Here is a 23,351-nt window from a genome sequence, read left to right on the forward strand (position 1 = left end):
TCCAGTCTCTTCGGGGGCATGGGTTCGAATCCCACCGCTGCCAAGCAGTCCTTTTTAGGACGCTTGAGAATGACCTCTCTGCTTGAGCAAATAGACTTGCAAAGTGATACTGCATGCTTCCGCTCACATCCAAACGTAGACTCCTTGGCCAAAGTTGAAGGGCTTCACTACGAAGCTCGGCGTCCTCTCTGCTACCGTAAAATTGGGCAGAAAAGGGACCACTGCATGGAGTCATCTGGGATAGCGTAGCCAAGGGATCTAAAACGCTGGATTTAGGCTCCAGTCGCTTCAGGGGTGTGGGTTCGAGTCCCACCGCTGCCAGGCAGTCCTTATAAGATGCTTGAGAATGACCTTTCTTCTTGAGCAAACAGACTTGCAAAGTGATACTGCACGCTTCCGCTCACATCCAAATGTAGACTCCTTGGCCAAAGTTCAAGGGCTTCACAAGGAAGCTCTGCGTCCTCTCTGCTCTTCTGCCTCTGTAAAATTGGGCAGAAAAGGGACCACTGCACAAATCCATCTAGGGTAGCGTGGCCGAGGGGTCTAAGGTGCTGGATTTAGGCTCCAGTCTCATCGGGGGCCGTGAGTTTGAATCCCACCGCTGCCAGATGTGGTTTTAAACACAGCCAAACTGCTTGAGTGTTTACGCGTTCTCAGTTACCGCTGGAAATGAAAGAGTACTTTTAAGTCAGTATAATGTGTTCTTTGAAACTCACGGCAGACTTGTTGGTGTGATAGCAACACATCCCCAAGCTCGAATCTGCTCAGGAGCAAGTGTCTTTCCCACGATTAGATTGCAGCATCTTAATAAAGTCTGCACTGGAAGTCTCTCTCTGCCATTGCTCCTTTTAGCAAGAGCACCCTATTGAAACAGGAACAGTAAAGATTCACAATTAGAGTAGTAATACTCTATAACTGGATTTGAATATAATAACAACAACAATGTGGGGTCTGCTGTGATGGAATCAGTAACTTTCACTCTTGTGAAATAACAGTTACCTTGTAATCAGGTGCTTAAATGCATCGCAGCTGGCTGCCGTTTGGAGTACACTTCAAATGCCTTGAGGTGTGCTCTAATAGAGACAGAACTGTGCTTGACAGGAAGGTGGGAGTGCTTCCTAAGCTGGTATTAAGCAGCTCTCTTTCTTTGTGGAGGAGCTCCAGCAATGCATGGCCAAATTCAAGTGATTTCCCAGTGCGCTACTTGAAACAAGTTTGTGCAAAAACTACTCAGGGAAAGCAGCTTGGAAAGGTAGCGTGGCCGAGCGGTCTAAGGCGCTGGATTAAGGCTCCAGTCTCTTTGGGGGCGTGGGTTCGAGTCCCACTGCTGCCAGGCAGTCCTTTTAGGATGCTTGAGAATGACCTCTCTGCTTGAGCAAACAGACTTGTAAAGTAATACTGCATGCTTCCACTCACATCCAAACGTAGACTCCTTGGCCAAAGTTGAAGGGCTTCACTAGAAAGCTCGGCGTCCTCTCTGCTTCCGTAAAAATGGGCAGAAAAGGGACCACTGCATGGAGTCATCTGGGATAGCGAAGCCAAGGGATCTCAGACGCTGGATTTAGGCTCCATTCTCTTTGTGGGTGTGGGTTCGAATCCCATCTGCTGCCAGGCAGTCCTTTTAGGATGCTTGAGAATGACCTCTCTGCTTGAGCAAACAGACTTGCAAAGTGATACTTGTGATGGTTGATGGATCAGATGACATTAATCATGTGAGACACAAAAGATCACTGATGTATTCTGATATTCCTATGCGTAAAAGCACAACTCTTAGTGATGAAGTGAAACGTAAGAGGCAGAACAGAAGGCTCCGGCAGAGGGCGCGCCGAATCAACAAACCAGCTGGACGAACTCTCTGTGAACCTTTAGGTGCCTCAGGCTACCCCCTCCTGTGTACTTTGAATGAACCCCCTCCCCGTACTTCTACCGAGTTCTCTACCCAGCTCCTGGCCGAGTTTGAAAAGCTAAATCTGGGGCATAACTGAGAGAAGAGAGGCCGATATTAGAGAGGCCCATGTATTGATTTCTATGTACTCATATATCTGTCTTCCTATTGTTCAAGTGATTTAGCATGCTCCTTGAATGTATGAATTAAGCAGTTTTTGCATGATTTATGAACACTATTATATGAGACACTGAGTATAAAAGCTGACTTGTACTGTTCAGCTTTGCGCTTTCTGACTTCTGTATACTGGGAGTTGTAGGCCCTTTATTCTCACCGGAGAATAAAGTAAGGATTTTGTTTCTGTTATTTGTCTTTTGTTTATTCTACTTTTTCACTGGATTTTGTTTTATTAATAAAAGTGTATTTTATCACTTTTCTTCACTGGAGTGGACATTGAATTCATTTTCCAGAACCCATCAGAGTTACCCTGTGTGGTAAAGTATGATCTAATCTATTCTTTTGCAAAATACATTCTTTAAAGACGATCCTTTAACTAAACTCTAGCTAAGAAATATAGCGAAGGGAGGATCCTGATTTTAACTTTGTTTAATTAGGGTGATTAAATAAAGGCGAATCAGCACATGGAGGCCCCAGGCGAGGAACGTTAATATTTTTGCGAAAAGAGAATTAGATTAAGAGAGAAAGTAGGGGACGCCCGAAAAAGAAATCTCTCAAACAAGTATAGAATAAAGTGCACATAGACCTAAAGAAGGATCTATATTCTATACGAAAACATGACTGACGCTTCGGGTATTCAAATCCATCTTATCTCAAATGAGGAGTTGAAAACACGTAAAAAGGAGAATCCTTTACATGTTTCGCCTCAATCGTGTACAATAGGTAATTGTGTTTACATAGGCGTAAGTGATCAAGAAAATAACTGGCTGGAATTGTTCGACGCTATAGATAAAGCTACGGGTACCGGTGAACAGGTAGAATTAATTCTACATAACCATAAAGGTCCCGTACAATTCCCAGAGCGATTCAGAGGACGAATAAGAGTGTTAAAGAATAACACACCGTTAGCCCTGAATTCTATGTTGAATCAGAAGATGAGGGAGCTTTTTCAATCCTGGGCGAACAGGCTCATGCCGCCGCTCAGTACAGGTCAGTGGTAGCCTTCCTACCCCAGCACATCGGGAGGGAGAAACAGAGACTGACGCTAAAGAAGGGGCTCCCCTGCGATGGGAGAGACCACAAGCACACCGTATGATGAAGTAAAGAAAAGAAAAGGAAAGGGCTAAAAAGAGTCCATAAATTACATAGCTAGGGCTCATAGACTAGCTAAGTTGAACACAGACTTGTCATCAGAAGGTGATAGTATTTTTCAAACAAGAGCCAGAATGAGGCAGAAAAGTGGTAGAGCAAACTCCAAAGAGAGAAGGGCCCAAGCCGATATAGATTGTCGCTTTTTGCAGACAGGGAGTTTAATTATTAGTCTCCCGCCTGAGTTCACCTAAACAAGGTGGAAGGCAGAACAAAAAGAGAAGGCTGAGATAATATATCTAGCTTCGGCTAATATCTCGTACTGCAGGCGAGATGTTAGGGTGAACTGATATATTAAGAAAGCCAGACTGGGTATGATCTGTAAGTTGACAGACAAAAGATTCATCAAGCGAAGAAGTCCCAAAACTAGGGATTGTAAATAAAATTAATTAAAAAATAAATAAATAAATAAATAATAATAATAATAATTTTATTTAAGAAAAAACTCAAAGATTAAAGGAAAGCAGAAGATAAAGTGAAGCATTCCACTCTGCTGAGTGAGTCAAGTGAAGCGGAGAGCTCTAAAATGAATTGCGTTTCTGACGAGAGAGCTCCGTGTGTGAATTAGTGAAGTTAGGAGGACCTAACAAAAAATTTAAAAATAAAAATAAATAGGAGATATTCAAAATGCGAACTTTATAAAGTGGATGACGATCTAATGGAAGCTATGATTGTGCATTACACGCGCAAAAGAATTGCACCCGCTAAGGTTGCAGCTAGGCACAATACTGGGCATAAGCCCAGAAGATGAAAGAAACGATCGGGCTGAATTGATCAGAGCGATTGGAGTTTACCCGTATTGTCTTGATAGACAGGGTAAAGTCAAATCAGTGTATGCACTGATAAGAGAACTCCAAGAGGTGACAGATCTAGTCCCGGGTTTAGCTGAAGCGAAGCTTTTTAGGACCAGAAACCACCTGGGTAGAATTATTTAATTTTGCTATTAAATGAAAGAAAGCTAATCTCAGAAAAGCAGAGAGTTCAGCCTCCGAGAGCAGCAGCTCAGAGAGCACAAAGAGCCCCGCCCGCACGAAAAGGTAGGCAGTAGAGACAGAGAGCAGAAGCCCCTGTCACCGAGAGACATCAGAAGTCTATGCAGGAAAAAACAAAGAGCAGAAATAAATTCCAAAAATCAGATTTCAAGCTGAAACCTGCAGAAAGTGATTATGTCTCAAAAGAGAACTGGGAAAGAATGACCCCAGAGCAGAGACAGGAATTAATAGATAAAAGAAATAAAAAGAAGCAGTCAAAATCAAAAAATAAGACTAGAGAAGTTAGAAACGAGCGAGTCGTTAACAGTAACCGAAAAGAATCCCGAAATCGAGAGGAATAGGGTTGCCTGACTCCAGGAAAAAAGGCCATAATGTCCGAACAAATTAAAGAAACGGCAAATATGAATTTAAATATAAATTTCGAAGGAATATTATTTGATCTTGATACAGGAGCAGATGTTACAGTAGTAAGTCAGCTACCTAAAGAAACGGAAACCGCGTTTAATGTAAAAGACTTTAGAGGTAATATAGAAACGCATAAAGTTTATGATTGGAAAAACTTGCAAATTATCAAAGGTGTTAATAATTTAATGACACTAAAAGATGCTAGTACAATATTACAAAGCAAACAAATAGGCTGGTTAAAACAAATAAACCTGGAGCAGGAAATAAAAAGAATGGCCGAAACTAGCAAAGCCGACCGTACTGAAGTCACAGAGATATTAAGAAAATATCAAACTCACGCCGCAAGAAGTAAAAATGATTGCACGAAATAAAAGGTGGTATTCCACCACCACAAAGGCAGTATCCGATTAATAGAAACGCGTTGCCTGAAATAAAAATTACAATTGAAGAATTAAAACGAAAAGGGATAATTAAAGAAGTTGATAATGCGCCAACAAATTCCCCTATTCAAGCGGTAGCAAAACCCGACGGAGGGTGGAGGTTGGTAACAAATTATAAAGCATTAAACAAACAAACTGTACCCGATACAAGATATCTGATTAATGCAAGAGATGCTACGGGCGCAGCCCCAGAGGGGAGACTGTTGTCCAAAATAGATCTCGCGAATGGATTTTGGTCTGTGCCACTAAAGCCAGAGAGCAGGGCGCGCACAGCGTTTACCTTTGAGAACAAACAGTATGTATATAATGTTTTACCACAAGGATTTAAGAATTCTCCAAATGCTTTTCAAGCCATAATGATGGAAATTCTTAAAGGCCTTCCTATTGTAGTGTACATAGATGACATTTTAATCGTTACTAATGATGAAGAAGAACATCTTAAAATATTAGATGAGACCTTAAGCCGACTAACTAAAGAAGGATTCAGATTAAACTACAAAAAGATGGAAATCGCTAAAGAGGATGTTGAATTTTTAGGATTTCAAATAACTGGTAATGAACGATTCCTGTCGCAAACTACAGAAAATAAATTAAAGGTATTAAGAGGAAAAGAAATAACCACTTTAAAACAATTACAAAGCATGCTGGGCACATTAAACTTTGTAAGAGATTTAATCCCCGGATATGCTAGACATGCGAAACCTCTTTATAATGCGACTAAAGGGGGTGTTTTAAATTGGAATGAGAAACTTTCCGAAATAAAGGCTAAACTCATAGATGAAGCTTTAAATAGTGGTCGCCTTGTGAGAAGGGACGAAACCATTCCGTTAGTTGTAAAAATAGCCAAGACGGAGGATGAGATAGAACTAATTATTTTTAATGCGTCAAATGAAAAACACCCTGTTAGTTTCATATCCTACAGCAAGCCAGCAAACCAGAGAAAGCTGCAGAACATGAGTGGCGGCGACCTTTTAGCCACACTCGCTAAATCTTTACTAACTCTGAAAGCCCTAGCACTAGACCAGCAGATACTGGTTAAAGCCAAAGGTGAAGGTATAAATCAAATAGTAAGGGAATCAAAAAATTTAATCAGTGAGAACAAACGCGTTCACCGTCATACGTGGGCTAAGTGGTCGTTAATCTTAAACGATACTCAGTTCAGCTTTCACTCTGACAAAATTCCTAAAGCCGAAAAGACTACCAAGGTCCCTATAGACAAAGTCTGTTATTATACTGACGGTACAACCGAGCAGGGAATAACTAGATGGGGATGGATTCGAAAGAAAGGCCGCAAAGTCACTGAGTCAGATAAAGGTAGCTTAGAGGCAGGGCTAAGCGCACAAGCTGCTGAAGTAAAAGCATTCAGGAAAGCTTTAGAGAAAGCCAAACAGCTGAATGACCTTAAATGTTTTATAGTAACTGATAGTGATTATATCTATCAAGCTGTAGAGGAACATTTAGGTGCATGGAAAAATAATGATTTTAATACTTCCAAAGGGAAGCCATTAAAACAAGCAGACGACTGGAGGGTAATAGATGAGCTTATCACAGAAATTACACCAACAGTGTTGCATCAAACCAGCCATACGTCACAGAATACGACGGCTGCTATAGGGAATAAGGAAGTAGACAGTTATGTACATAGAGTACGGGCTGTTACCAAGGAAAGTCAAAAAGACTTACTTGAAAAATTACATATAGAGTTAAAGCACCCTACCACGAAATATTTAGCGCTATATTGTCATGCTTTAGGCCTAAATATACAAAACCTAAAGTCTGAGTACTATAAAATAAAAGTGAACTGTCCAAATTGCAGAAAAGCAATTGATTCACGTTTCAATGATTATGGATCTATAAAAACAGATCACGAGAACGATGAAATCAGCATGGATTTTGCTGGACCTATTAGACCGCAAACAAAAGAGAAAAATTGTTATTTTCTTTTAATCACAGACAATGCGAGTGATTATACGCAGATCTTTTCTTGTAAACAAGCTACAGAAGAAGTAGTAATTGAAAGTTTACAACAATGGTTCAAATTTAGGGGAATACCAAATCGAGTCAGAGCCGACGGAGCTTTTAACCTTTCAGGTCGAAAGGTAGAACAGTTTATAAAAGATTCAGGGGCAAAATTAATTAAATCCGTGAAATATCAACCCTCTAGTAACGGAATCGCCGAGAGGCGAATAAAAGAAATTAAAAATTGGTATTGTAAAAATTCAGATTTACCTTGGGACGAACAAATTGTTGATTGCTTAAAATTTGTAAATTACAGAGTCCCTGTACCTGAAAAGGAGGAAAATCCACCAAGAAACAGGGCCAAAATAAAGGTAGGCGACATAGTCTACATAAAGAAAAGAGTCCGAGGGCATAGATTTAAAGAAAATCTACGCACAGAAGATAAAGTTAAATCAATACCATCTAATACTACCGTAGAATTAGAAGCCAACGGTATTCGGAGTCTCAGAGACATAATAAAGAAGCCGGAATAATGGCAGACACAAACTTGACCTGTGACCTCAAAACTTGTGAAGGCCTTTATAAGCAAAAAGGCTTCATCAGAGTTATTAGAGGTTTTTCTGGACACTTAACCATTTAAAAATGGCTTAAACCAGAATATGATAGAGCACTGGGAAGAAAATCTGTTAGTGTACAAGGAACACCAGCTATCAGTTATAGGTTTGAAGACTGCGCCGTATGTGGAAAACCTAATGTAGCGTTTAAACTAGCTGAAGGCTTATACGCAAATAGGCCGAATAAAGCAGAGTTGCTAATTCAGCATGGTTTAGGAGCTCATTTCCCGTGGTGGAATGAGTTAGGAGATATCGATGCGTGTGCTTTGAATGATGTCACCATTTGTGGTGATTGCAGAGAGTCACACCAGAAGGTCGAAATCGAACAATATGAGATAAAGCAGGATGGATGCTTATGCCGAAACTGTCAGTCATGTAAGCAACGGTTTATTGCCCTAGGAAGGGAATGCAGATGTGTGTATGATGGGGAAGAATTTACATCGTGTGAAAGATGTAAGAGTCTATTCAGTTGCAAGTGCTTAAAGCTAATAAGCAAAAAGCAGATATGGATGACTCGTAAATCCAGAAAGGCCCTAGGGGCCTTAGTTGAAAATAGGATAATGACAATGTGGGACTTAAACCCAGTGTCCTTAATGACAAATGCAGAATCGAAATTCATGGCCCAGAGACTGAATGAACTGTCCTTTTGTCCGGAAGGTCTTCCGGGGGGGCAAGAGTCTCTGAATGGAAACGAGAGTTTTCGGAATGGCCTGATATATCTCACTCAGTTAGGTGGATGGGAGACCGCTGTCAAGTTGCAGTTACACACGCAGGTCAGCTATAAGAGAGGTGGCTTAGGTGCATGTGTATGGGTTCTGCATGACAGTGAGTGGTTTAAATGTGAACTTTCTGATGCTATAATAATTACAGCAAAAGACATGACATTTAAACAGTGCATCAAAGTATGCGAACCAAAAGATGAGCCCAGTTATTTCACTGAATCAAACATCTCAGTTTATGGATCTTCACAATCCTTTAGAGAAGGGACAGCAAAACTCAAAATAATCAGATCCACACAACCATATCACTTAATGACTCGTGAACCAAACGACGAGGATAAATCTAGGGTAGAAATTCTGGATTTAACTGATCTGTTAAATTTAACAGGAAGTTACCTGGGTATTGGAGAATGTATTCAGGGAGTAAATGTTTATCTGAATAGATCAAAAGATAAATCTAATATGGCAACAGGAAATAAATTAATACAATTTAAAAAGTGGATCTCCAAAAAATTCAGTCGAGGGACAGAATAGGATGAAACGAGTTTGTCTCTGTTCTCTGTTACAGGAAGCATGGAGAAATGTGAGCCGGAGCAGAGAGGAAGGGCCAGAAGGAAGTGTACGGAGTCACAGATTAAAGATGCTGTGATGAGTATATTGATAACTAGCTCTTTACTTCTGATTTTATTAGGCCTAATCTTCAGAGGACTCGAGATACAAACTCAAAGCACAGAAGAAACCCGACATGTATGTAGACATGTTGAGAAAACAGAACATTGGGTATGTCCAAATCAGGAAATAACTGTGAAAAATAAAACCTACAATAGTAGTGATTTTGTAACAATGATAAAATCATACATCAGAAATATTGACGACAAATTTTGGGTATGTAATCATTCGAACCCAAGTGCTTTATTCATACCATCCAAATATAATGGTCTGATTAATAATAAAGTACGGTATAAATGGGATAGGCTTATAGTTTTAAATGCATCCCATGTAAAACTGATTGGGCTTGAAATCCTAAATGAAAACCAGACTATGTGGACTAATGAAAGTAGCCTAAGCGTCTGGAGTTTGGAATTAGGAGTTGAAGTAAGCAAATCAGTAGGACATTGTTGGCAGAATTTGACAGACGCTAAACAATGGATAATGTCCGACTCCATTTCTGTACCCAGAAATGACAAGATACTTAGAGGCCTACACACTAGCCGAATAAGTAAAGTGGGTATATTGTCAGAAACAGGTAACGACAGCTCGAGAAAACCCAGATTAACAAATTGGTTAATGGCGGGAGCTAAAGGACATGTGACATATTGGCCTGACGATTTGAACAGTAGCCACCTAATATTAGGTGTGTATAAGACAAAACCAGTAATTCTTTATGAGGAGTTAGAATGGGTAACATGTAAAAAGCATTTCACCCAAGGAAAATATTGCGACAGTGAAAGAGATTGCATTTATAAATTAGGAATGAGACCTTTTGGCGCTACGGGGGCTAAATTTCTTATTAAGCGATATGGATCATTAAAACCAGATTCATGGGCATCCTTTTTCCAACACAATATGGTAAAATATTGTACAGATCTGACTAAAACCAGTTATTGGTATTGCTACATAGAGGGTCAGTCACTCTATGATCAAGATCTGATGGATCAATATGAAAGTGTAATATTTGATAAATGGAAAGATTATGTCAGATATATGGGCCTTAGAGAAGAAAGGGTTCTAAATGAAACCTGTCAAACCATAAAATGTTTCATTGACAAAAATTGGCTAGAGAATCGAGGAATACACCCCTGGCTGTTAGATAGCAGTCATGGTATGCCAGAAGATTCGGCCAATAAAAGTGGAATAACAGATTTTATTAAATCTATTCCGGATCAACAATATAGAATGGCTCTAGCTTTATATGTATACAAATGGGAAATGATGTCAGTAACGCAATATAAAACTAGGCCAAGCCCGGTCCATATAGGATTGGTAGACAGTGTGCACGGCCTATGGCATAATAAGTTCTACATTAAATTTGAGCTTATCGCCATCAATTTAATAAGCTAGGATTCTTTCATACAAATTTTAGAAAAACAATTTTCACCAGAAATTTGGTTGATGTTTCATATGGAAACTCTACTAATGAACCCTGGAAGGGCGAATCTACCTTAAATATGGGTTTTAGTGGATTCAAATGGAATTTGTATAAAGACAATGAACTAAACAATACTGCAAGCCTAATAGGGGCTGAGTTACAAGAGTGTGATCCAGATATCTTTAATAATTGGACTTATAAACGTATTCCACCGTATGCTCGACAAGGAGAAGAGATACGATTGTTAAAGGGAGAAAATAACTTCTGCTCTTGGGAAAACTATTCTATCATAACTGGAAAGATCAGGGATAAGTGTGACAAAATTAACTGCTCCATCCCTTGGCATGCAATGTTTGTGTCAGTACTCCCTCTAGTGGCGAAGTACGAAAACCAAGTTAAAAAACATTGTGCTTCAATTGGGCTGGAACCATATGACCCTAAAAGAAAAATTGTTCAATTAATCGATGATTATATTGAAGGTGTAAGCTTGGGTCCTAATTGGCATTTTGTGCACAATTGGATATCAGCATTAGACATTGAAGACTATGAGGTTCCAACAATTGTTAAGATTAAAAAGACTTTGCAAAATGCAGGCATAATAATTAGCCTGGGTGCAGGAACAACAGTTGAAATTATTAAACGAACCATAGTAAGCTGGTGGAGATGGGTAAAACTAGTTCTGATTATCATAGGATGTATAATCGCAGTGATATTACTTGTGTCTATCTCCCTGAAATTTGTGAAATTATGCAGCTCATTGGGAGCCCTCAGCTGTCTGTGCACAAGGAGAAAATATATGAAGCTGAGGTCAAAGTAGCAAAGCTGACAAAGGCATACTGCGAGGCCGTCCTCTATGATATAAACTCACCATCCTGTAGCTTAGATGCAAACTTAAGACGGCAGAGCTGAGGAAAAGTCTTTTGACCTAACTCCTGATTTTGAAGCTGAAAAACTTCTAAGATGGCATCTTAAAACAACAATTATGGACCTACTGGTATCGTTGTGTCGGGAGCAGACTATGCACAGGTAAATTGAATTCTGATCCACTAAATTGTGATAATATTGAATGAATATAGTTCTATTATTACTTTAAATTTAAATGGAAAGAAAAAGCAGTTATGATTGCATTAACAGGTGTTATGTCTGTTTATTCAATCATAACAGAGGTGCCAAATACCTGTGTACAAGACACAATGATAAGCAGTTTGGGGGGGTTTTGGGTTTTTTATGGTTTTTGAGATTTTTCTAAGAAGAAAATTTTTATTTTTGACTTTTGAAGTCTCAATGCATATTAAACTAATAACCTTTTTGGTTTCTCAAAATTTGTAACCTATTAAAATACATGATTGTTCAAGAACGAATATTACATTTACTCAAGTAATGAAAATGAAACAAAGTAATTTGTCTCTGAAGGGTAACATTTGGGTAAATTATGACATATGATTCCCTCAGATCCCGCTTGGAGGAAACTCCTACAGAATGAGTCCTGACTGCGACCATCAGAGACGAGCAGCATGCAAGATATATTGGCACCTAAACGGTGTTAGGAAATTTTGTTGTATGGACTGTTTCATATTTGGGGGGCAGGTTTTCAACAAGATCCATTATATACTTTGTTGGAGTGATAGCTATTTACAGCCTTTACTAAGAACTTTAACAAGTGCAGTGGGTCAGTCAATTATGCCATGGAAACCCGTTATTACTTACAGGGGGCGAGGAAGGGCAAAGTATTTTGTCCACCCCTATTGGGTTAATGGGGAAGTGTTAATGGGAGTTAAATCCTCAGCTGGTGTTTTATATGTGAAATTCTCAGATCGAAGTTCTGGCTTGGAAGCAGGATCAATGGATTTGTTCCAAGTTGGAGGACATTCTGTTGATGGATCGTCTGATTCTCAGACTGCCCTGGGACCAATTGCCGAACTTGACTTCATCTGCTCGACCCTTCTCAAGGGTGAGGAGGATTGGCAGGAGACTACTGACCTCCCTGGGAGTAACTTACTAACTCTACTTACTTACTAACTGTCCAACTTTCATACCAAAAAAGGGAAAAGAAATTTAATCTTTGGTCAATTGGCTTTGATGGATGGGCTATACCTCTAGAACAGTGTATATATGGATCTTGTGTACTAGATTGGATAATGATTATTTTATGTCTCAATTGAGAATGTCAAGAGGGGGTGTGATGGTTGATGGGTCAGATGACATTAATCATGTGAGACACAAAAGATCACTGATGTATTCTGATATTCCTATGCGTAAAAGCACAACTCTTAGTGATGAAGTGAAACGTAAGAGACAGAACAGGCGGCTCCGGCAGAGGGCGCGCCGAATCAACAAACCAGCTGGACGAACTCTCTGTGAACCTTTAGGTGCCTCAGGCTACCCCCTCCCGTGTACTTTGAATGAACCCCCTCCCCGTACTTCTACCGAGCTCTCTACCCAGCTCCTGGCCGAGCTCGAACAGCTAAATCTGGGGCATAACTGAGAGAAGTGAGGCCGATATTACAGAGGCCCATGTATTGATTTCTATGTACTCATATATCTGTCTTCCTATTGTTCAAGTGATTTAGCATGCTCCTTGAAATTATGAGTTAAGCAGTTTTTGCATGATTTATGAACACTATTATATGAGACACTGAGTATAAAAGCTGACTTGTACTGTTAAGCTTTGCGCTTTCTGACTTCTGTATACTGGGAGTTGTAGGCCCTTTATTCTCACCGGAGAATAAAGTAAGGATTTTGTTTCTGTTATTTGTCTTTTGTTTTCTACTTTTTCACTGGATTTTGTTTTATTAATAAAAGTGTATTTTATTACTTTTCTTCACTGGAGTGGACATTGAATTCATTTTCCAGAACCCATCAAAGTTACCCTGTGTGGTAAAGTATGATCTAATTTATTCTTTTGCAAAATACATTCTTTAAAGACGATCCTTTAACTAAACTCCAGCTAAGAAATATAGCGAAGGGAGGATCCTGATTTTAACTTTATTTAATTAGGGTAATTAAATAAAGGCGAATCAGCACAATAGTCATTAGCATATTCATACGGGGGAGGAGGCAGGGAGGGGTTTTGTGCTCGTGCATGTTGCGCTCAGTTTCACGTTCATTCGGATGTACAAAAGAATATGCGTGAGATTCGGCGTACGCAGTGTTTCATACATCTGAATTTTTTCTGCGTACGCACATTTACAGCTTTCTGCGTACGCAATGTTTTAGTAAGATTTCCACGCAAGTCTTCGTACATGAGGCCCCTGGTGTTGAGAGAAGCTTCGGTCTCCGGTCGAATGCGCTATGCATAGGCCACTGCACTGACTAATGTGGGATCACTATTGTTTACTGTAGGAATGAGTAATAACTTGTATTTATTTATTTTTGTCATTCTCCTATTTTAGCGACAATTGAAGTTATCGACTTGATGGTGGAAGAAGAAGAAGAAAAGATTGCAGAGCAGCAAGAATCATTGCGAGAAGAAAAGTTTGATGCAGCGCCGGGGACTTCTGTCCCTAAGAGACCAAGAATTGTTTACATACCATATGTAAATAAAAGGCAAAAAATTTCTGAAACTGTTGTGCAAGAAGAATACGATGCCGATGAGGATGATGATGAAGACGCAGAATCAGGTAATATCCTATTTTTGTTTGTTTGTTTCAATCACTTAATAACACCCGTAATGATATTATTTTCATATTTTCACACACAGATCCATGGACACCTCTTGCTAGCCCACTAAGTCCTTATGCCAGTCCATCAGAACCAAATCCTTCTGTTATTAATTTTAATTTATCTGAAGGTTAGTGATCCATTTATTTAATTGATTATGACAATATAATGTCCTTTAAGTGGTTTATATTAAAATTTCAAATTAATATTTTATTGTTAAGTATTATTTGTCGCTCAATACTAAACAATATTTTGATTTATTTTTAATACAGATCCATGGTGCGAACAAGATGCTTCCAACAGTAGTCATCATGAATCAAGTCAGGGAGGCGCACATCATCCGATTTACCCTTTTCAAGCACCAGTAGAATAAGAAGAAGACCCGGAAGACATCGAAAGACCACAGTGGCCCCAGCAGAATCAGGAGGCTGGTAGCGACAGCAATCACAACAATAACAAAGACTTTTTCGAGTCGCCTGCTTATTGTCTAATTTGTGAATATCTGGACAGATATGAGGTAAAAATTAATGCTCTATCGGATTCTATTGGCCAGCAGCAGCGTGTGATAGAAAATGTCAAGGATTTCTTGTCTGAACAACAGCGACGTATGGATGAAAAAATTGCCGAGCTTCAGCAATTGATGGGTAAAAGTGAACGGGAACATCGGTTAATAACGACACAACTCATTTTCATTAGCCATTCATTGATGGATGAATAATTCCTAAAAGGAATATTCTCATCATCTGTACGATCGTTCATCATTGTACTACTTAAAAGACCATATTTTATACTCTGATAAATGTTATACTTGTCTTACGTTTCTAATTTTAATCGACTTTGTTTAGTGTTTGAACTTTAGATGTTGGTCTATATTCAATTTGTACTCCTTTGGCTTTCTTTTTATTACGAACTTAGTCATTTGTTTAGTGTTTGAGCTTTTACAATTGGTGTAATACCGATGTATTTTGATTCAGTTTAACATTTTGATGTGCTCTAAATTGATTTAACTGCTAGTGTTTTAACTTTTGATGTAATACAAAACCATTTTCAAGTTTTATTCTGCTTAACATTTTGATGTACTCCAAATTGCCTTAAATGTTTAGTGTTTTAACTTTAGCTGTTGATCTATATTAAATGTTTATTCATTTGTGATTGTTTTATTGAGAACTTAGTCAATTGTTTAGTGTTTGAGTTTAAATTTGATGTAATACCGATGTTTTTAATTCAGTTTAACATTTTGATGAACTTTATATTGATTCAGCTGTTTAGTGTTTTAATTTTTGATGTTGATCTATATTACAATTTGTATTCCTTTGAGTTTGTTTTTTATTGTGAACTTTGTTTAATGTTTGAGCTTTTAAATTTGATGTAATAACATATTTCATTGTGTTTTATTCTAGCTAGTCATATACATTACTTCATAGTTGTATTCCTGTTATTGACACACATGCATTTCTAATAACATGGTTAAATATGTATACATATTCATGTATAAATAAAGATTGAATTGTATAAACACTGCAATTATTAAAGCTAAAATAAGCAACAAATATAAATAAAATGAAAAACTTAAGCAATCAAATAAGCGATAAAAGTAAATAAAGTAATAAAAAAACAGAAGAAAAAAGTTAAAGAATAAAATAAAGCTAATAACAATAAAATAATTTTAAAATAACCAATAAAACTAATTTAAACATAAAAGTCAGAAATAAAATAAACATTAACAAAAATAAATAAAAAATAATAATGAAATAAACCAACAATTACAATGGATGATGAAAATCGTACAGATGATACATACAATATTCAACCAGACCATGCTCTATCTGTTAGACTGCAAAGAGCTATCGAAATGCATGCAGACAGAGATGAAGACATATTTACATCTCTTCAACATATGATAGATATGTATCCAAATTCTAGAGACATAACTTTTAACAATATTCCTATTTTACAAATTACAAATCTGGATGAATTGGAAATGTATATAGAACAGGAATTGAATTTAAATTTGACTGAAGATGTGGAATCTTTTTTAAACAGTGAACAGAGCGGTGGTGCACTCACTCAGGAAACTATTCCTTCTGCTACTGTTAACAGCCAACTGACAGATGGTGGTTTTGATGATGATGATGATGATGATGACGACAGCCATTCAACTAGCCATGCAACACACGGTAGGACTGATATTGAAACAACACAGCAGTCAAATGTCGATGATGAACAACCATCAACCTCTAATGTTAAGGGACCTTTACGGCCCAGGCCAACAAGTCAGATAGACATTGAAACATTGTTGAGAGATGGCGGTAATGTAAACGAATATCATGTTTTACCAAGGCCTCGTTTCAATAGTGTGTCGTTGCGTAGGACATTGAATATGAGTGAAATAAGATCTCAGGATTTAGCATCGTACCACATACGTTTACACGATACCATGTGTGGAGAGGTAAGCTTCTTCTTCTTCTTCTTCTTATGGGGTTAATGGCGGTTGGCAGACCAACTTAAATGGTGCATTTCCGCCACCTACTGGATAGGAGTGTGGAGCGCATAATGTTGGAAAAAGCATGAGTACTAAAGATATATGATACGAATGGAGGGATGAGATTACCATAGGGAAGAGAGAACAGTAATAACAGTAGGAGGAGAGGAGAGAAAGAAAGAAAAAAAATACTAGTTAAAAATCATAGTAAATTTTATTTCCTTATTTTGCTAAGCTATTCTTAAATTCTATTAATCAATTTTGTTTCCTTTAAGTAATTAATTAATTGCATTATTATTTCAACTTGATTTGAACTGTTTCCTAATAGGGTCTGAAATGACAAATTTTTAATCCCATAAATACTTAATCCTTGAACTAACTGATATCTCTGATTGTCATATGCCACACATTCTGTAATTACATGTTCTAATGTTTCTATTTTCCCGCATTTATCACAACATCCTGTCTCGTGCTTCCCTATTCTGAACTTATACTGGTTTAGCAAACAATGACCAGCACGCAACCTAGTTATTACCACATCATTCCTTCTATTACCAAACTTATTTCTAGTACCACCCACACATCCTTGAATATTATGCATATGTCTGCCTTTTTCTCCATTATCCCACTCCCTTTGCCACATTCTACCTGTTTCTTTTGCAATTATGTTTTTTACCTCTGACTTACTTATTTTTATTTTTATTTCTATCTGAGTATGTTGTAATGCTTCCTTTGCAAGTTGGTCTGCCTCTTCATTACCTACTACTCCCATATGACCAGGAATCCACAAGAAGCTTACAAAAAGTCCACCCTGTCTGATTCTGAATAAATTTTGCATTATCTCATTCATTATGTCCTGTCTTGCCTTAGATGTTCCAGTAATTAAGTTGTTTAGTACTGACAGAGAATCGGAGCATATTACTGATCTTAATGGTTTCACGTCTTCTATCCACTGAAGAGCAAGAAGTATAGCTACAATTTCTGTAGTGTACACAGAAAGTCGGTCCGTTATTCTTTTTGATATTTTAATATTGAATTTTGGGATGTAAACTGCTACTGCCGTTTTTTCATCTTTAGGATCTTTTGACCCATCTGTATATATCTGTAAATAATTGAAATATGACTGATTTATGTATTGTTGTATTTCTTTTTCATTTAACATATTATTTTTGTGTTTTTCCTCATGTAGTAATAAATCGACTACTGGTTTATGGAAAAGCCAAGGCGGAATCGCAGAGGTTGGCACAGCAGGGGCTAAATTGATGTCTCTTATGCCCATATTTTGAGCCTCGTCTTTTACTGTCCAACCAAAACTATCTATCTTTTTATGTCCATATTCCCAACATTCCTTTAGTACTGTTTTTACTGGGTGCCTCTCTTCTTGGCTTTTAATGCTAACCCAATATCTCATTTTTAACTTAATTCTTCTAATTTTTAGAGGCATTTCCCCCATCTCTACTTGTAATGCTATAATGGGTGTAGCTCTTAGTGCTCCACAGCATATTCTTAGTGCCTGAGATTGAATCGCATCTATTTTCAACAACTGAGTTTTAGCTGCGGAACTATATACTACGCATCCATAATCTATAGTAGATCTTACCAGTGCATTATAGATTCTTTTAAGCGAGAAACGACATGCACCCCATTCAGCTCCTGCCAGACACCTCATTACATTAATTCCTTTTTTACATTTATCTATTATTTTTTGAATATGCATATTAAAATTCAGTTTTACATCCATCCACATTCCTAAATATCTAATTACTGATACCTGTTCTATTTTTTGTCTGTATATATTAATATTTATATTTGGATTAACTTTCTTTTTTGAAAAACAAATAACCTGAGTTTTATCAGTAGAAAATCTAAACCCCCACTCATCCGCCCAATCTTGTACTGTCCTCACTGCATTCTGTAAACACCTTTCTACATGAACTACATTTCTTCCCCTCTTCCATAGCGCACCATCATCTGCATATAAAGATCTCCCGATCCCCAACTCCATTTTTGAAAAGATGTCATTTATCATGATATTAAATAGGATAGGGCTGCTAACACTCCCTTGTGGTGTTCCGTTCTCTACCTTATATATTTGGGAGAATGCAGAACCCACTCTAACTTGTATTGTTCTTTTTAACAAAAAATTCTTGATCCAGTTATACATTTTTCCATTAATTTCCATTTTTTCTAATTTAATTAAAAGTCCTTCTCTCCACATCATGTCGTATGCTTTTTCAATATCGAAAAATACTCCCACCAACACTTCCTTATTTACTTGTGCCTTTCTTATTTCTGATTCCAAACAAATCACTGAATCCATTGTATTACGTCCCTTCCTGAAACCACTTTGGTATGCGGCAAAAAAGTTTTCTTTTTCGATAGCATAAACCAGTCTGCTCATTACCATGCGTTCCATTAATTTACATATATTAGAAGTTAATGCTATGGGTCTGTAGTTATTTGGTTGTGACTGATCCTTACCTGGTTTTGCAATTGGTATTATGACACCGTGTTTCCACTCTGCTGGTAAAATCCCTGACTCCCATACTTTATTAAATAATTTTAGTATTATACATAATGAATTATCTGATAAATGCTTAATCATTTCGTTACAAATTTCATCTTTTCCAGGTGAGGTTTTCTTACTTTCTGCCAATGCTTTTTTTAACTCAAATAATGTAAATTCCCTATCTAATGTACTTTCAGATGGCCCTTTGTTTTCCAACAACCACGGATTCCTGATCAAGATCTGTTCCCTATTTCTTCTAATTTCTTCAGATAGGTTAGCGTTACTATGAATTCTGGCAAAATTTTTTGCTAGAACTTCAGCTTTCTCCATATCAGAAATTACTAATCTGTTATTTTCTGTCAATGTAGGAATATTATTATTTCTTTGTTTTCCTGCCATTTTCCTTATCATACCCCATATGTCAGATACATTGACATCCTCCCCAATACTGTCACAGTACTCTCTCCAATAATTCTTTTTTGCCCTTCTAATTATTTTCCTCACTATTGCCTGAGCTCTTTTATAATTTATAAAGTCATTATAATTTAATGTTTTTCTAACTTTTTTTAATGCATTATTCCTTTTACTTACTACTTCGCTGCACTCTTCATTCCACCAAGGAACTGCTTTCTTCTTATCATTAGCTTTTTTTCTTCCTATTACTTCTTCCGCAGTGCTCTTAAGAACTTCACAAAGTTTAGAATTAATAACTTCCACATCATCCTCACATCTATCTATTTCCGACAATCTATTATTACATAATTCCTTAAAATTTTCCCAGTCAGCTGTTCTGAATTTCCACCTTGGCATTCTTTCTACCACAGTTCGAATTATCTGTATTCCAATTGAACTTAGAATTGGATAATGATCACTACCAATTGTGTTTTGCTTTAATACTTTCCAATCACATCTTCCAGCTAGGCTTTCAGAAACTAGTGTTAAATCTAAATTTGAGTATTTTCCTTTTATTAACTCTACTCTTGTGTAACCTCCATCATTGATACATACTAATCCTCCCCAATCCAGCATATCTTCTATAATTAGTCCATTGTAATCTGTTTTTTTACTCCCCCATAAAGTGTTGTGAGCATTAAAATCCCCGCACCACACGATTTTATTATTTCCATTCCCTTGGATATGTTCTAGATTGTCCTTACTTAATTTATCACATGGATTATAATAGTTTATTATTCTAACTTTCTGTGTTCCATCGCATATTTCAACTGCCACAGCTTCTTGTTCCCCAGTGATCTCAACTGCCCTATACCCAATACTCTGTTTAATAAATGTAGCTACCCCACCACCATTAGACTTGTCTCTATCTTTTCTTACCGAAGTGTATCCATTAATTACAAAATCTAAATGTGACTTAAGCCAAGTTTCCTGAACACATATGATGTCAGGGCTATTTTCATGATCTACTATGAATTTTTTAAATTCTTGTCCGTTTGCAATTAGGCTTCTTGCATTCCACTGCAGTATTGTTAATACCATTATATACTTCCACATGGTTGACTATATACTGTCTGACTAGTTCCTGATTGTATCTTGAGTCTATCGTTTATCATATCTACTGTAACACCCTCTAATTCCAAATATTTTGAAGCAGCTCTGATGATAATTTTAATTCTCTCGGTCCTGCTCTCCGTCTGCGCAGAGCAATTAACTACTTCTGCTATAAATGTGACGAACGATACTTTGTCAATACATACTTCATTATCTTTATTTTGTTCTTTCATCGTTGCTTTTTGTTGAGATTCTGTTACTCTGGTTTCTGGTTCTCTTGATGTCTGTTTAACTTTCTTTAGAGCTTCAGCATACGAGATTCCCTCAGACATTCGGACATTTTGGACTTGTACAGCATTTTTCCTAACTTGACATCCTCCGTAGCCCGCACTGTGTTCCCCACCACAATTACAACACCTTGGCTTTACTTCCTGCCCACATTTACCATACTCATGGTCTCCCCCACATCTCGCACATCTCTGTTTACCTCTACAAACTGCCGCTACGTGTCCGAACTTTTGGCATTTGTAACAGCGTATTGGCGGGGGGACATATAGCCTAACGTTGTAGCTCAAATATCCTAAGTACACTCTTTCCGGTAGTTTGTTTTCATCAAAATGAATCATTACAGACAGACTGTCTACTTTTTCGTTATTTCTAACGCATTTTAGTCGTTTGACTTCTTTTACTGCTGCCCCAGTGATATTTCGTTTTATTTTCTCAACTGTAACATCAGTAGGGATTCCTGTTATTACTCCTCTAATCCATTTTTTTTCTTCTGGGATAGAACATATTACTTTATGCCCTAATAATGTCTTCATAGCCAAGGCCATCTTCTGTTGCTTATGATCTTTACAGTATATAATCATTTTCCCGTCTCTCAAGGTCTTAACACTCTCAATCGTTCCTAACATTTCTTTAAGAGTTTTTGTAAGCTTCAAAGGATTGATGGTATTCACAGAGTCGCTAGCAAACTTCAGCATTACCTTATACTCTTCTCTTCTCCTTCTCGCCTGGTGACTTCCCTTTTCGCTGTCCGATTCAGATATTTGTGCCCAACTTTTCTTTCTTTTACGATTTTCTACAACGCTCCATTCATTACTAGCATTACCTCCACTATCTCCGTCTACCCTCTCCTCCTCCATTTCCGGATCACTTCCGGAATCCACACTACCTTCCGCCATTAGCGCACCAGTCACAATCCAGCTCGTCTCACCAACCGCCCTCTCCTGGAGAGGTAAGCATGATCGAATACCCAATAAAGGGGGAGAGCATGCTCAGAGCCCGGCGGCTAATCAGCAGGCCAATCCGAAATAATAAGCAACACCTGTTTATTCTAGTGATTGGACCGGAGAGACACCCGTCTTAAGGAGAACGGGAGGAACAGTCGAGAGAAGAGAGCTGAACGACGGCCACATAGTGGGAGCTGTGCAGTACAGTTGTGACTTAAAAAAATAAAATCTGTTACTTACCTCAACGCCGACCCTGTCTTCTTCTTCCCACACAAAGAACATTTGTTACACCATGGATGACATTGTGTCATTCGCTAGACAGATTGGTGGCGATGGTAGCGTCATCAATTTATGCCTTCGAATCCCCTCTCTGAAATCGGATGTAAATGCAGTTTTAACACCGGGTAATAATTACGACGTTAATCTTTTTACAGATCAAATTGAAAAAATTTTGCAGAGTGATGATTGGTTATCAGTTAACGAAACTGTTGAGATTGAAGCAGAGGTTGTAATGAACAAACTAGGAGGAGGTCGTCGTAAACTTACGGATTTGGCGTTTGATCAGGTAATCAAAAGAAAAAAGACAAGCTTGTTTATACCTACAAATATTTCAAACAAATTATGTTTCTCTATCTGTATAACACATTTTCTAGAGCCTCAATTACCAGAGTGTGAATTAGAAAACCGTGCATCAATCATACACAATAAAGCGGGTCTTGCTATCCAAGACAAGGTCGGTTTTCACGACAGCAAAATTTGAAAACATGCTAGACATCAAAATTGTTGTTTTTTATAGGACAAACACCGGTGTGTTACAAACCTACGTAAATAACACAGAGCCTCACAACAAAACGGTGTTCCTTTATTTACAAGACCAACATTACTACATGATTCTCAATTTGAAATCATTCATAGGTGCTAGCTATGTATGTGAATTCTGCTATAAAGGGTTCACAGACCCTAGGCATCATCAATGCAAGCATGTCTGTAACGTCTGCTTCGACATTAAATTATACAAGCACCCTAAAAAAAATCATTCATTGTACCGATTGTTTGCGCTACTGCAAATCGTCTTACTGCTACGATGCTCATAAGAAACCTAAGCTTGAAGGAGAAAAAGTACCTTGCGATGTTATAAAATACTGCAAAAAATGTTATAGACGGTACGATAAGAAAAAGTCTAAACACATATGTGCACCAACCCAATGTGGTGCATGTTGTGAAGAACTTGTCCCTGGTGGAGAACATGAGTGTTTCATTAACACAGTACCACTCAAAGACCCTCAGAATAAATACATCTTTTACGATTTCAAGACTCGTTATGAAAATGGGAGACACGTAGCAAATTTTGTGTGTGCAATAACGTTTTGTGGTGAAAGACTTGTAGCCGGAGGGTCTGACTGTGTGAAAAAAATGATCGATCATTTCAGAAAACCCAAATACGAAGGCTATTGTTTCATAGCTCATAACGCATCCAGATTTGACTCCTTTCTAATTCTTGAATATTTTTGTAAAGCAGGTCTTCAAATGGAC

The 23,351-nt window shown here is 37.8% G+C and overlaps 1 long non-coding RNA gene and 1 other non-coding gene across 2 annotated transcripts; both read left to right on the forward strand.

Moving 5' to 3' along the window:
* Positions 1-1,251: 1,251 nt before the first annotated feature.
* On the forward strand, positions 1,252-1,333 carry trnal-aag (transfer RNA leucine (anticodon AAG)). The gene has a single exon. It is a non-coding gene; the product is annotated as a tRNA-Leu (tRNA).
* An 11,766-nt stretch (positions 1,334-13,099) lies between these two features.
* LOC148680404 (uncharacterized) lies at positions 13,100-16,102 on the forward strand. The gene is made up of 4 exons (XR_015942943.1): positions 13,100-13,306; positions 13,822-14,049; positions 14,130-14,219; positions 14,362-16,102. It is a non-coding gene; the product is annotated as an uncharacterized LOC148680404 (long non-coding RNA).
* Positions 16,103-23,351: the final 7,249 nt, after the last annotated feature.

This window comes from Danio rerio, chromosome 4 (genome assembly GCF_052040795.2).
Source record: "Danio rerio strain M-AB ecotype USA chromosome 4, GRCz13ab, whole genome shotgun sequence".
NCBI lineage: Eukaryota > Metazoa > Chordata > Actinopteri > Cypriniformes > Danionidae > Danio > Danio rerio.